Source organism: Anolis carolinensis, chromosome 3 (genome assembly GCF_035594765.1).
Source record: "Anolis carolinensis isolate JA03-04 chromosome 3, rAnoCar3.1.pri, whole genome shotgun sequence".
NCBI classification, from domain to species: domain Eukaryota; kingdom Metazoa; phylum Chordata; class Lepidosauria; order Squamata; family Dactyloidae; genus Anolis; species Anolis carolinensis.
The window spans coordinates 267,899,028-267,911,311 of record NC_085843.1 but is presented as its reverse complement, the minus strand read 5'-3'; the positions used below and the strand labels follow the sequence as shown (position 1 = coordinate 267,911,311).

Below are 12,284 nucleotides of genomic sequence, written 5' to 3'. Positions count from 1 at the left end.
ATTGCACTGTAATTGGAAGAAATAACAAACAATTTGTTCTTTATGACACAGTACACACGCAAACAAACCTAAACCTGTTTTGAGTTCTCATGGCTTCTTTGCAAGAAATTCACAGAATTGTATTTAAAGATACCCAGCAACCTTAGACCATTTTTTTTCCAGTCTTGGATCTTCCAGATGTTTTAGACCTCTTTACCTTTAGTTGTGTAGACCGAGGTCCCTGGAAACTGCTATCTAAAAATATCTGGAGGACTTACTGGGAATCATCGCTGAAAGGGGAACTTTAATTGTTGGAAATTCATCTAAGAAAATTCACTTTGTGTCAAGGATGTCCTTATTCACTCTACCTCCATGACCACTGAGATGCTTTGAGGCCTATTTTGTATTCTGAACTATAGAGAGCTTGGGGAGAGAAATGTAGAAAGGAAGGGAGACATTGAAGAACTGTGCTAACCACAATAATCCAATGAATTCTAGCACAGTTAGAACCCAGTCAGTTTTGTACATGTTTTAGGAAACACTTTCAAATGTTGTCAGTTAATATTGCTTCCAGAGTGAGCCCACCATCACAATCTGTCACCATTGCCTTAGAAAGACTGGGTGGAAGATTTTTGTGGTTATAGTGCAAAAAGGAACTTTTATATCCACTGTCATAGAATAGTCACATCTCCTGAGACTTGTGTTTGAAGACACTCTGTTTGAAGACCTATCCAGTTTCTCTATATCCATTATAAAAAAACTGTGAGAAGGCAGAAGAGGACTCTTCATGTTGTCCATTGAGATTTAGCACATGGACAGTAGATTGTGCTAGCACACAGGTCACTTGCTCATAGTCTTCGCCATTTATGTTGAGATGTATTGTAGCTCTGTCTGGACAGGGAACAAGGGTATGAGTGTGACATGAAGCTTTCCCTATGTTGCCTTCAAGTCAATTGATGTGGTGTTTTTTTTTTTTTTGCAAGACTAATTCAGAAGATGTTTGCTATTGCATTCTTCTGAGAATGAGAGAGTATAATTTGTGCAAGATCACCCAGTGGAGTTCCATGACTAAAACAGGAATATGAATCCTGGTATCCCAGAATCCTAGGCCAACATTCAACCCATTATATAGCATTAGTTGTTTAGTAAGCATTTCTCTTTATGCTTACTGCATTAGTTAGGCTGTTAAGACTTGAATTCTTTGAGTGCTTTTTCATCACCATCACCACATGGGTGTGTTTTTCTTTTTACAAAATCAGTGTTTTTTAAATGGAAAATTGTATGTAATCTAGAAATGTGCCTTTTTCATTCATATATGTGAAAATGAAAGAAGTCAAAGTTTGCGTTCCTAACACAGTCAGCCCTCTGTACCCATGAATTCAATTATCCATGGCTTGAAAATATTTTTAAAAATGCAAAACACATACCTTGATTGTGCCATTTTACTCTGCCACTATATATAATGGTACTTGAGCATCCATGGATTTTGATATCCACAGGGGGTCCTGGAACAAGAACCCAATGTATCCAAAGGGTTCACTGCATTATACACATGTTATTAATTCCATATCTTTGACAAATATATTAATTCCTAAGCCTTTGACAATTCCATATCTGTTAGTTTATACACATAGAATCCATTCCAGGAGTGAAAAAGATAGCATAAGACTGAGGACTGGAAAATACTGTCTCAAAGTAGACCCTGATTTATAATAATAATCATAATAATAATTTATTACCCACTTTTCCTTATTGCTCTGTGCCTTATGCATCTGTGCTAAACAGCTGAATATGCCAAAAACTGCTACTGAAGCAGGAATAATGGGTTAACAAGATGGGAGTGAATGCAAATTCTCTGCAGCTTTGAACAGGGCAGATGTGTTTGTTAAGACTTTGTTGAGACATGTAAACGAATTGCCACTTACCCCAGACCTAGTATGTCACTCTATTAAACCATTCTCGAGCTGCAGAAGAGCCAATGGAATGGCATAGCAGTAAATAAAAGAACTTGAAATCATATACTATAGATTTTTTCCCCCTGAAACAAAGTCAACATTGACAGCAGACTTCAAAAGTAAACTTCTATTGCCATTATATAAGTTGAGAGAGATCTTTCTCTTTTCAGACTGTTCAGGAAGTGCATTTTCTCTATTATTTCAAATATTACGACTTCCTGTATAGGTTGAAGGTCTTTCATAATTCACACTTCTGTCATTCTTTACACATGCCAAATGTAGCCTGTAAAGCATAAATAAAACTTCCAGGGCCTAACCAGGGGAAATAAACTGCAAAACCCTCTTCATCTTCTTAAAGAAAAGAAGGTATTGGCAATTTTTCTTTCTTTTCTCTATAACTTTAACATATATAGATGCTAATTTTGTAAATTTATTTTCATGTCAGGAGCGACTTGAGAAACTGCAAGTAGCTTCTGGGGTGAAAGAATTGGCTGTCTGCAAGGACGTTGCCCAGGGGATGCCCGGATGTTTTGATGTTTTACCATCCTTGTGGGAGGATTCTCACATGTCCCCGCATGGGGAGCTGGAGCTGACAGAGGGAGCTCATTCACTCTCTCCTTGGATTCGAACCTGCAACCCGCAGGTCACCAACCCAACCTTCAAGTCAGCAGTCCTGCCAGCACAAGGGTTTAACCCATTGTGCCACAGGGATTTCTCTTTTGTAAAAAAAAAAGTGATGCTCCAGGGACAAGTATCTGCTCTGGAATTATAATCTGCAAATATAGACTTTGACAGCACAATACTTTCAACTTTTTAAAGAATTCACTAAAAAGAGGTTTCTAAGGTAGTTATGAAAATGGCTGCTTAATGCCTGGTAGAACCTCAGAAGTCAATGTAAAAGCAGGATTTCTAGTCTTTTAGTGGACTGTCAGCATGTGACATAGCTTCTCATTCTATAGACACCAAGTTGCCTATCGACTTATGGTGACTCCATGAATTTCATAGGGATTTCCTAGTCAAGGAATCCTCAAAGGTGGTTTTGCCAGACCCTTCTTCTAAAATATAGCCTACAGCATCTCATATTCATTGATGTTCTCATATTCATGTACAAACCAAAGCTGGCATGATTAGCTTCCAAGATCAGATGGGATCTGAGGTCTATAGGGTAGCTCCTACTTTCCAACATTTCACAAATGAAAAATGGTTCATGTGTGTTCAAACAACACTAGAGTGTGACAAACAAGGTGAAACATGGGGAAGAGCACAGAAGGTAGAAGAGGATGCATCAGTGGCTTTTGCCTGAGTCTAGTGGAAAGAGCAAAATTTTGAATTATTTGAGTGCAAATTGCTTTTTTAGAATTCAGTTTATAGCTAAGCTAGGCAAAGAGGGAAAGTGGGAGGAAGAGAAGGAAACGGACATTTTAAAAGGTGAACAAGGTGAACAGCTGAAGGGTCTGGGATTGACAGTACAACTGTGTTTGTGGTTACACAGAAGTATTGTGTTCATCAGAATCTACTCCAAATTATGTTGACCCAGAAGTGCAGCATAAGGCGTATCAAGGAATAAACCTTATAGGAGGTTTGATCTATGTGTATGTATAGCATGCCTTTTTGTCACTACGGAGCTAATTCAACCAAGACCCATCTATTTGGAATTAAGAGTCTGAGGCCCCTGCTTAGGACTGCCAAGTTTCAATCCAACACCTTTTTTTTCTAAAAAGGAATTAATCCCTGATGTCTTCTTAACCAGATAATGTGAGTTCTCCTGGAATGAGCCACAAACCCATTTCTGACATACAAATCACAATTCTATCACTCTGCAGGTCTTTGTGAATTTTCGGTGGTCATCTTACAGAAGTAATAGTTACTATTATTAAGGCCTTCGTGCATCTCAAAATTCAGGGCTATCGTTAAGAAGGAAACCATATTACTCACATATTGAGAAATGCTATTTCAGTGTCAAAGCGCTATGGAATAAATACTCTTGGGTTTGAGTCTGAGGGCAACGAGAATTGTATAAAATAGAAACACCAAGAAAGTAATTTATTAACTTCTATTTTATGAGAAATTCTTCACCATTTTTGGCTCCTGATGCTGCTTGTCTTTCTATTGCTGCCCTTTAAAAAATCTTTACCAGTGTGCTCTATGTGGTTTTATACAAAAAGAAGAGGGAGAAATATGTAACTTTAGTGGTCCCTGTTATAATTAAATTAAAAGCATCACCAATCTAATTTTTTTGTATCTCTTGCTTTGTTCCATTATAACACTACCTGTATAGACATTTTAGGTCAGGTGTTATATGGATTTTTTATTTTGCTTTGCATGACAAGCAATAGTAGATCTATACATGGTTCTTAGCTAAGTTAGCTAAATGTAACCTCAGTGTTCAGAGACTGAGGTTTACAAGAGTCCCCTGGGAAGTTGAAGAGTGTGGTGGAAAAGCAGTAGAGCTTTTCCCTGTGCTTTGGAAAGGCTATTTCATATGTGCCACATTGTGCATTTCTCCAAAGCTTTGGGTCAGAGCTTGGAAAAGTTCTTTGACTACAGCTATGAGACTGGGTGGATTTTTTTTAAAGAACAACTTTCCAAAGCATGTTGTTTGAATAATGCAAATCTTTGGTCTAATTATTTAGGCTATTCATATTTTGCTTGCGAAGTCCTGCAATTTGGTGACATTTTTTTTTCTCCCTTACAAAAATGGACTTATTTTCCCATTCTGGTGATCATTTCTAGCATTGGAAATAGTGAGATATGAAAACTGTTCAAACCTAGAACTCTTCTACAGTCAGTCCCCGAGTTACAAACATCTGACTTACAAATGAGTCATAGTTAAGAACAGGGGTGAGACAACAGGAAGAGAGAGAAATGTATCCCTCGGATGTTACAGAGAAAACAGTGTCATCCACAGTGTGCCTAGTCCCACAGGGGTGTAATGGGATTTACATCACGGGCTCTGCTAAGGACCTTAACTTTTGGGAGCAGACAGGCCTTCAAATATTTGGGCCAACAGGGCATTGCAGTTCAAAAACAAGATCTTGGACTGAGCTCAGAAGCAAATTGGGAGCCAGTTGAGTTCCTGTAAAGCCATTGTATGTGGCTCCTGAATGCATACACACTACAATCTGGCTGCCCCATTCACACTTCTCAAGGGCAATCTCATATAGGATGCATTACAGTAGTGTCATTGGGAGGTGATTAAGAAATGAGCCACTGTGCCCCACTGTAGAAAAATATGCTATAGGCACACTATCCCAATTTGGGCCACCTAACTTGCCACGGGGAGTGCTGTATCTCAGACCACCCCAGAGTTACAAACCTGATCTTTCAGAGCAGGTTGAATTCCATTCAGAACATGTTGTAATCCCAATCCTCATCGATACCTGGATTGAGCCCTTACCATGGCTTGGGCAGCCCTGAGCAGCCGTCCAAAGTTTACGTTGTTACATTCAAGGAGCCATGAACTAACATTGCTAGTCTAGGATGTGGGACAAGGGGGCAAAAATATAAGCAACACTATTGTTTCTGAAAGCTAATTCTCAAAAGTACACTGTACATTGTATACTGACTGTAGTAGAATTAAACAAAGACTTTAAGGTGTGAATGGGCCATCATAGATTAATCGGCACAAACACACATTTCTTATTACCCATGGCCAGCTCAAATACAATGCCTTTCAATGCTGACCAATATAAAAACTGTTTTTTAAAACCTTTGGGATTTGAACTGAAGCCAGAAGAAGTGCTAAAGAAAGACCATGAGACCTGTTGTATACATTTCTGTATGTTTTGCCTTTATTCTTCCACCAGTCTGGAAGTCAGCATTCACGTCTTGAGCTTATCAGCCCATAACTTTCTATTCCCTTTCAAATGCACCAAGGCCATTAGACTTCTGGAGAAAAATCAGATTTAAATACATTTATCTTAATAAATGGAAAAGCGAGTGTTGCTTAAAGCAAACATTCAGTGCATGCAATGTTGACATCAAATTTATTTGCAGGACTTAAAAGCTGGCCTTACTTAAATCTATTTCAGCCTTGGATCAAATGAATTTAGTTGTCCCAACCTGGCCTCCAGTGAATCGAAGTCCACATCACCAACTCACAGTGTCATTTGTCACAATTGGCAGTATCTGCTCATGAGAAAATTATTAGAAAAGCAGAGGCTGTGGAGTAGGCTTGAGGTGCATTAAGAGAGCTGTATGGGGAATCATGCTCAGAGTTTGCCCTTTCTTCAGCAGCACTCATTCTTGTTTGACTCCCATTTTCATAAAGCTCAATAAATATCAAGTTAAAGCAGAGAATATTTGAGCTCATTTAACTCTGTCCTTCTGTTCTGTCATTCATGCTCAGTCATCTTTTCAAATGTCTCAGATCACTACTGTACGTGTCACATTCTCGCTCCCTCTCTTTCAAATGCATTATGAAAGTGATTTTTGCATATTAACTTGAAAACGGCAATTGCTAACATGCAAAGGAGTCATACTATAATGGAGCAACCTTATTTGAGAAGCAGGATACTGGTGATAGGGTGAGGAAAAGAAGCATTTCTATAAGGCATTGCTTTATGAAGCAAAATTTAAATGCATAGAAATTAGAGGATTTTTAAGGAGACTGTGTCTTCTTCAACAAGGACTACTCCTGTGGAGGGCTTCCTATACTCCTCTCTTAGAAGCTATGCTCTTTTGCCCACACATAACACCTGACCCAAAAAACATTTTGGGTGCCTTGTTGGGAGATGATGGGATCAAGTTATTATATTTTGTTGGGCATGATATCGGTTGATCCAATAAGTAGAACAAGTGTTGTATTTCTTTTTTAATGGCAATTGAAAGAGACTCTACGTTTCTTTGAAAATACAGACTGTATTCTTCAGCCCTAATAACATAGTTAACCTCTATGATATTTTAGCTTCACCTTTTCAGAATAGTTAAATGAGTTTGAAAGGCCAGAATTTGAATCCTGCTTGGCCACTGAGAGACCTTGAGCAAGTTACACTCTCTTACTCTGGGAAGAATACAGTAGAGAAACCTTCTCTGAAAATGTTATTTAACAAGAAAGCAATAGAAAGCATCTTGTAGTGGTGCAAGTGTTGGGTAGAGCTTCGAGAGACCATGGTTTGAATCCTCATTCAGCTATGATTTTGGACAATTCGCACTCTCTCAGCTTGAGAAGAAGACAGTGACAAACTCACTAAAGATATCTTGCCAAGTAAACCATCCGTCAGTGTTGACCTGAAGAAACAAAACAACATTTTGAGTTTAACAGCTTTCTAAGCGCAAGGCTCTTGGGCACATGTTTATTCAGAAAGGGCTTATTCAGAAAGCCCTCTGTGCAGTATGCTTGAAAGTACAATACTTTAAACATTATGCAGTGCATTGAAGGCTGAGGTGAGGTTGCCAGCTTTTCAGCAAGTTCTGTTAACAGCTGAAATGTCAAATGAAAAATAAGACAGGGCTCCTGGACTTCCAACAGGAAGAGCTTGTCATGCTCTCTGTACTTGCTGAAATTCCCTTTTCCACATAGATGGAGCAATTAAATGTCATTTTCTTCATCCAGCTATCCTACCAGCATTTGGTAATGCAGTCAGTGCTACTAACCAATGGGGGAGATGGTGCCTTCTTGCAGTTTTAGTTTGAAGACAGGGAGTGGAGTGTTTCTGGAATGAGATCAAAAATTGATCTTACTTTGCCCAAAAATTGGTATCCTGTATAATACAGTAGAGTCTCGCTTATCCAACCTTCACTTATCCAACATTCTGGATTATCCAATGCAGTCTGCCTCCCACTCAGATCCACAGCTGTTTCTCTAGGCAGCAAAGACTGAACTTTTTACAGATTTAACTTCCAACAATGTTGTTACTGTAAGTTCATTTTATGCAATTGTATCTTTATTTGTAGTCAATTTGTTAGTAGCCAATGTTTTTGTAGTCAATGTTTGCAATATATTGCAATGTTTTGCTGCTAAATTCGTAAATACCGTAATTACTACAGAACGTTACCATGTATTGAACTGCTTTTTATCTTTATTTGTTGTAAAACATGATGTTTTGGTGCTTAATTTGTAAAATCATAATGTAATTTGACGTTTAATAGGCTTTTCCTTAATCCTTCCTTATTATCCAACATTTTCGCTTATCCAACATTCTGCTGGCCCGTTTATGTTGGATAAGTTGAGACTCTACTGTATATACATAGTCATGGATGTATGCTTTGAGGCAGATCAATTCAGTCTCATAGGACTAATTTTATGGTAGGTGTGCATATGATTTCACCCCTTATTTTGTGCATGTGTATTTCGTAAACTTACTGGTTCTGAGACTGGGTGACAACATCTAGATTTTAATCTACAATGTAACATGTAAATTGATTGCACCAGTTGTTACATTATAGGCCCTCGACCCAAGCAAGCTACGGACCAGATAACATATTCCATGACCTCTTAATCTCATGGCAGGCATGATTTTCCACTGATCTGTAACATGCCACTCTTTTCCCCTTCTGTCCTATGTATTCTGCTTAGTTCAGTTTTGCTTCACGTTTTCTTTTTTTAAAGTCACTTTTCTGAAATTTCCGCAGGGATCATTAGTCTATTTTTGGAGGGAAAAACTAGGCTCCCAAAGTTGAGAAGATTTTATTAAGTAGAAGCTTTCTGGATTGAAGTTTCTGAAGGAACAGTCTGCAGTTCTTGAAAGCTTACAGCTAATACACTTGTTAGTATTTAAGGTGCCACAAGACTCTCTTTTATGAGACTTTTTGAGTGTCTGCAGTCTGATATTAAACTGTAGTCTGGTAAGTTTTGATGCAGGCAGCCTCTCTTAGTGACCAGACAGCTCTGTCTTTTTTGTATTATTTTGCTCAAGCATCTGATGTGTTAAGTTTCCAGTTTGTAAAGTTTTCATATTCAGTTATATCACACAAAATCCAAGATGTTCTAAAATACACAAGAGAACAGGCCAGAGACATGAAGTGCCAGTTACATAAAGATGTTTTCTGCTTTCCCTTTTGATTCTTGCAGGTTGGAATCAAAGCGGAGCAGATTTTTTTTAAAGTCTGCAATATCTTAGTGTTTCCTTTCCTTTAAAAAGAAAACAAACCGGGAAGGGGGGAGGGAGGGAGGCTTTTTGGTGTACGTGTTAAGGCAGCATTTTTCTTTGCGAGACCTTGCTGTGAAGTTCTAATATGTCACCATTCAAATGTCAGCAGGCTGTTGGAAAGGAAGCTAATAACTTAAACCTTTGAGAGCTGCCAACAAAAGAGGTAATTCAGATTGCGGAGAGAATGCCATTGTGTTAGTAGGGGAAATAGATTTCCAGAATGAAACATGCTACTTGGAAGCATTTATCTTTTGTGCGTGAGGAAAGGGGAGGGGGACAAATATATATTATAAAACCCAAAAGATGTTTCGGCCAAGATAGCTTTAAGGGAGGAAAAGGGAGTTGACAGAAGTGGGAGTGGAAACTCTTAAAGTCCCTGCTCTCACTCTTTTTATTGGGAAAGCACGCAGCTAACGGTAGTCAGCAGTAGCAGCTTGTTCCTTTTATGATTAATTTTCCCCCCAGATTGTTTTTGTCTTTAGAGAATCAGCCACAACGTGGCCTCAGCCTGTCCCTTACAAAATGGCAAGTTAACATGCACTTCCCTAACTTATCCCAACATCACCCAGCATTATATGACATGTCTTCCTCCCACAGTTGAACTGTTACTCCTTCTAAAGAGAGAGAAGAAGACATGATTTTCTAAGAGGGGAGTAAAATAAAATAAAATAAATTGGATTTTGCAATAGTCTCTTTTAAGATATTTGTCTTTTTCTCTTCTCTTCAGAGTACATAGTTGTGGTCAAGCTTTTTCTGAAAAAGAAAAAAAAAACAATTGGGTTTTAGAGCCACCTACTGGTGTTGAACAAAAATTGTCTTCCTATGAATTTAGAGTTTTATCCCTGTGGATTGTTGCCTTTGGCAAGGGTGATAGAAGATTTGGTCTTTTCTATTAGTGTTTAGTAACTCCCTCAGAGGCTAACATGTTAAAAAAAAAACCTATTGCCTTTCCTTAGTCTTCCTCCTGTCTTGGCAATTGCATCCTCCCCGGTATTAATAATTACAGTATTGCAAACTTCTTTTAAATAAGAGAAAGTTTCCTCAGTTCTGAATCTGCCATTGAATATAGTCAGTCTGTGCATTCAGAAATTATGTTCCCCCACAAAATAATAGATTATGTCTTCTAAGTACATGTGATATTTGAAAATTTGGCTTTAAGCAAAGTCTGTGACATACCTCAAAATGTATCCTCATTTCCTACAAACCATGCTTTTTTTTTTAAAAAAGAACTGGCCATAAGCCATAATGCAATTTCTAAATGAAACAGAACAACTTCTAAGTCTTACAAATGAGATTTTTAGGCATGGTGACTTACAATAGTGCTTCCAAAGCTATATGACATGGAAGACCAGAAGTTTTATTTTTCCAGTGTGCCAAAGAGCATGAGCATGTTTGTGCCTATTCACCACAGTTGTCTCTTTCTTTTTGGAAACTCACCAGTGACTGGTAGCCAGGAGTTCAGGGACTAGCATGACAGTCTGTGTTTTGCATAAGTCCCTACCATGCCCTCTCTAATCTCACTATGCCCACCATATTCCTGGTGACTGGTTGTTGAGGTTGGTTTGATACTTTTTAATGATGTTTTATACCCTGCTTTTAATTAGATTATTTATGTTATATGTTATGTTATTATGTTTTTAATTGTGTCTTGGCTTGGAAATTTTGTTTATTCAGGGATTGGTCCCCATGTAAGCCACCCCGAGTCCCTTCGGGGAGATGGTGGCAGGATATAAAAATAAAGTTATTATTATTATTAACACTAATTCATATGCCATCACTTTGAGTAGCACTGACATAGAATATATTACTAATAGATTTCTGGTTATTTTTAGAGTATAGCCACCAGTCCAGGTATTCTTTCAGTTCACAACAGATTATAGAATAGTAGAATGGGAAGAGACAACAAAGGCCATCCAGGTCAACCCCCTACTATCCAGAAATGCACACTCAACCTTCATTTAAAAACTTAAACTTAATTTAAAGACCTGATGCTGTTGCCACTTTGGCAAAGCTTTCCCTTTTGAAATGAAGGCTAAGATCATAGGGCTGTCAACTGTAATGGGGATTAAGCTGAAACTGTGCAGGAATATTCTTTGGGCCAACCTAAAATGCAACTTTTATGATGCTATCTAAACAAGAATAACTATTTGATGCCCCATGCTCAGTTGTGTGTGTGGGTTGAAAATAGTATGGGGAGCAACATTTCTTGGTGATCCTTATTTTGGACTATCTTGATTTGGTGGGTATCTCTCTGCTAGATCATCTCTTTTGCTGTAATTTTAAATTGTGGCGAGGAGGTAAAACGGGGTCTTTAATTGAGATTGAGTTTCCAACTTTCCTGCTCCTTCCTTGCTCTGCCACCAAATCCGCACCCTTGACATAGAACAGATAGTAAAGCTGTGGCCCTCTAAAAGTTTATGAACTCTACCTTCCATCAGTTCTAGGAAAACATTTTAAGGTAACAATTGTGTGTCCAAGTGGACAGTCGTTCATGGTTTTTGTGCACCCAATGCAAACAAAGGAATACATACCATTTTGTAAGAATCTTGGGGATTTTCAATCTGGGCTTTTTCTGGTGGTAAATAGGATAATAAAAATTGGTAGGGTATTGATGTGTGTAAATGTGTTAGGAGCTTTGCATTTACTTCCTTCCTTTTACAATAAATAAACAATAGGATTGTATATAGTGTTACATATTTACTCATGATTTTTTAAAAAAATTCTCTGAGTCCAAGCAAAAATGGACTAAATCATTGTTTTCTCTCTCATTTCTTTAAGTAACATAGCACACTATTGAGAGGTTGGTATTACAGTAGAGTCTCACTTATCCAACGTAAACGGGCCGGCAGTATGTTGGATAAGCGAATATGTTGGATAATAAGGAGGCACTAAGGAAAAGCCTATTAAACATCAAATTAGGTTGTGATTTTACAAATTAAACACCAAAACATCATGTTATACAACAAATTTGATAGAAAAAGTAGTTCAATATGCAGTAATGCTATGTAGTAATTACTGTATTTACAAATTTAGCACCAGAATATCACGATGTATTGAAAACATTGACTACAAAAATGTGTTGGATAATCCAGAACGTTGGATAAGCGAGTGTTGGATAAGTGAGACTCTACTGTATTCACATTTGTTGACATGGAACTAATCAATAATTTCTTATAAAAGTCACAATAACAAAATTGCTTTCTCTTGGGAAATCATCAGTTCTAAAATGTGGACATTTCTCAAAAGACAGTTTTGAATA

At 37.9% G+C, this 12,284-nt stretch overlaps 1 protein-coding gene across 13 annotated transcripts in view; it reads left to right on the top strand.

The window, feature by feature from the left end:
- The window catches only part of mecom (MDS1 and EVI1 complex locus), a 569,027-nt gene that overhangs the window by 504,228 nt on the left and 52,515 nt on the right, over positions 1 to 12,284 (top strand). Inside the window, exon 1 of one of the 13 annotated variants that reach the window (XM_008106060.3) lies at positions 9,050 to 9,188. The exons of the other annotated variants lie outside the window; for them this stretch is intronic. The gene's annotated coding sequence lies outside the window, so the exon portion shown is untranslated. Of the gene's footprint in view, positions 1 to 9,049; positions 9,189 to 12,284 lie in introns of those variants that run through there. 13 annotated transcript variants of the gene reach the window in all.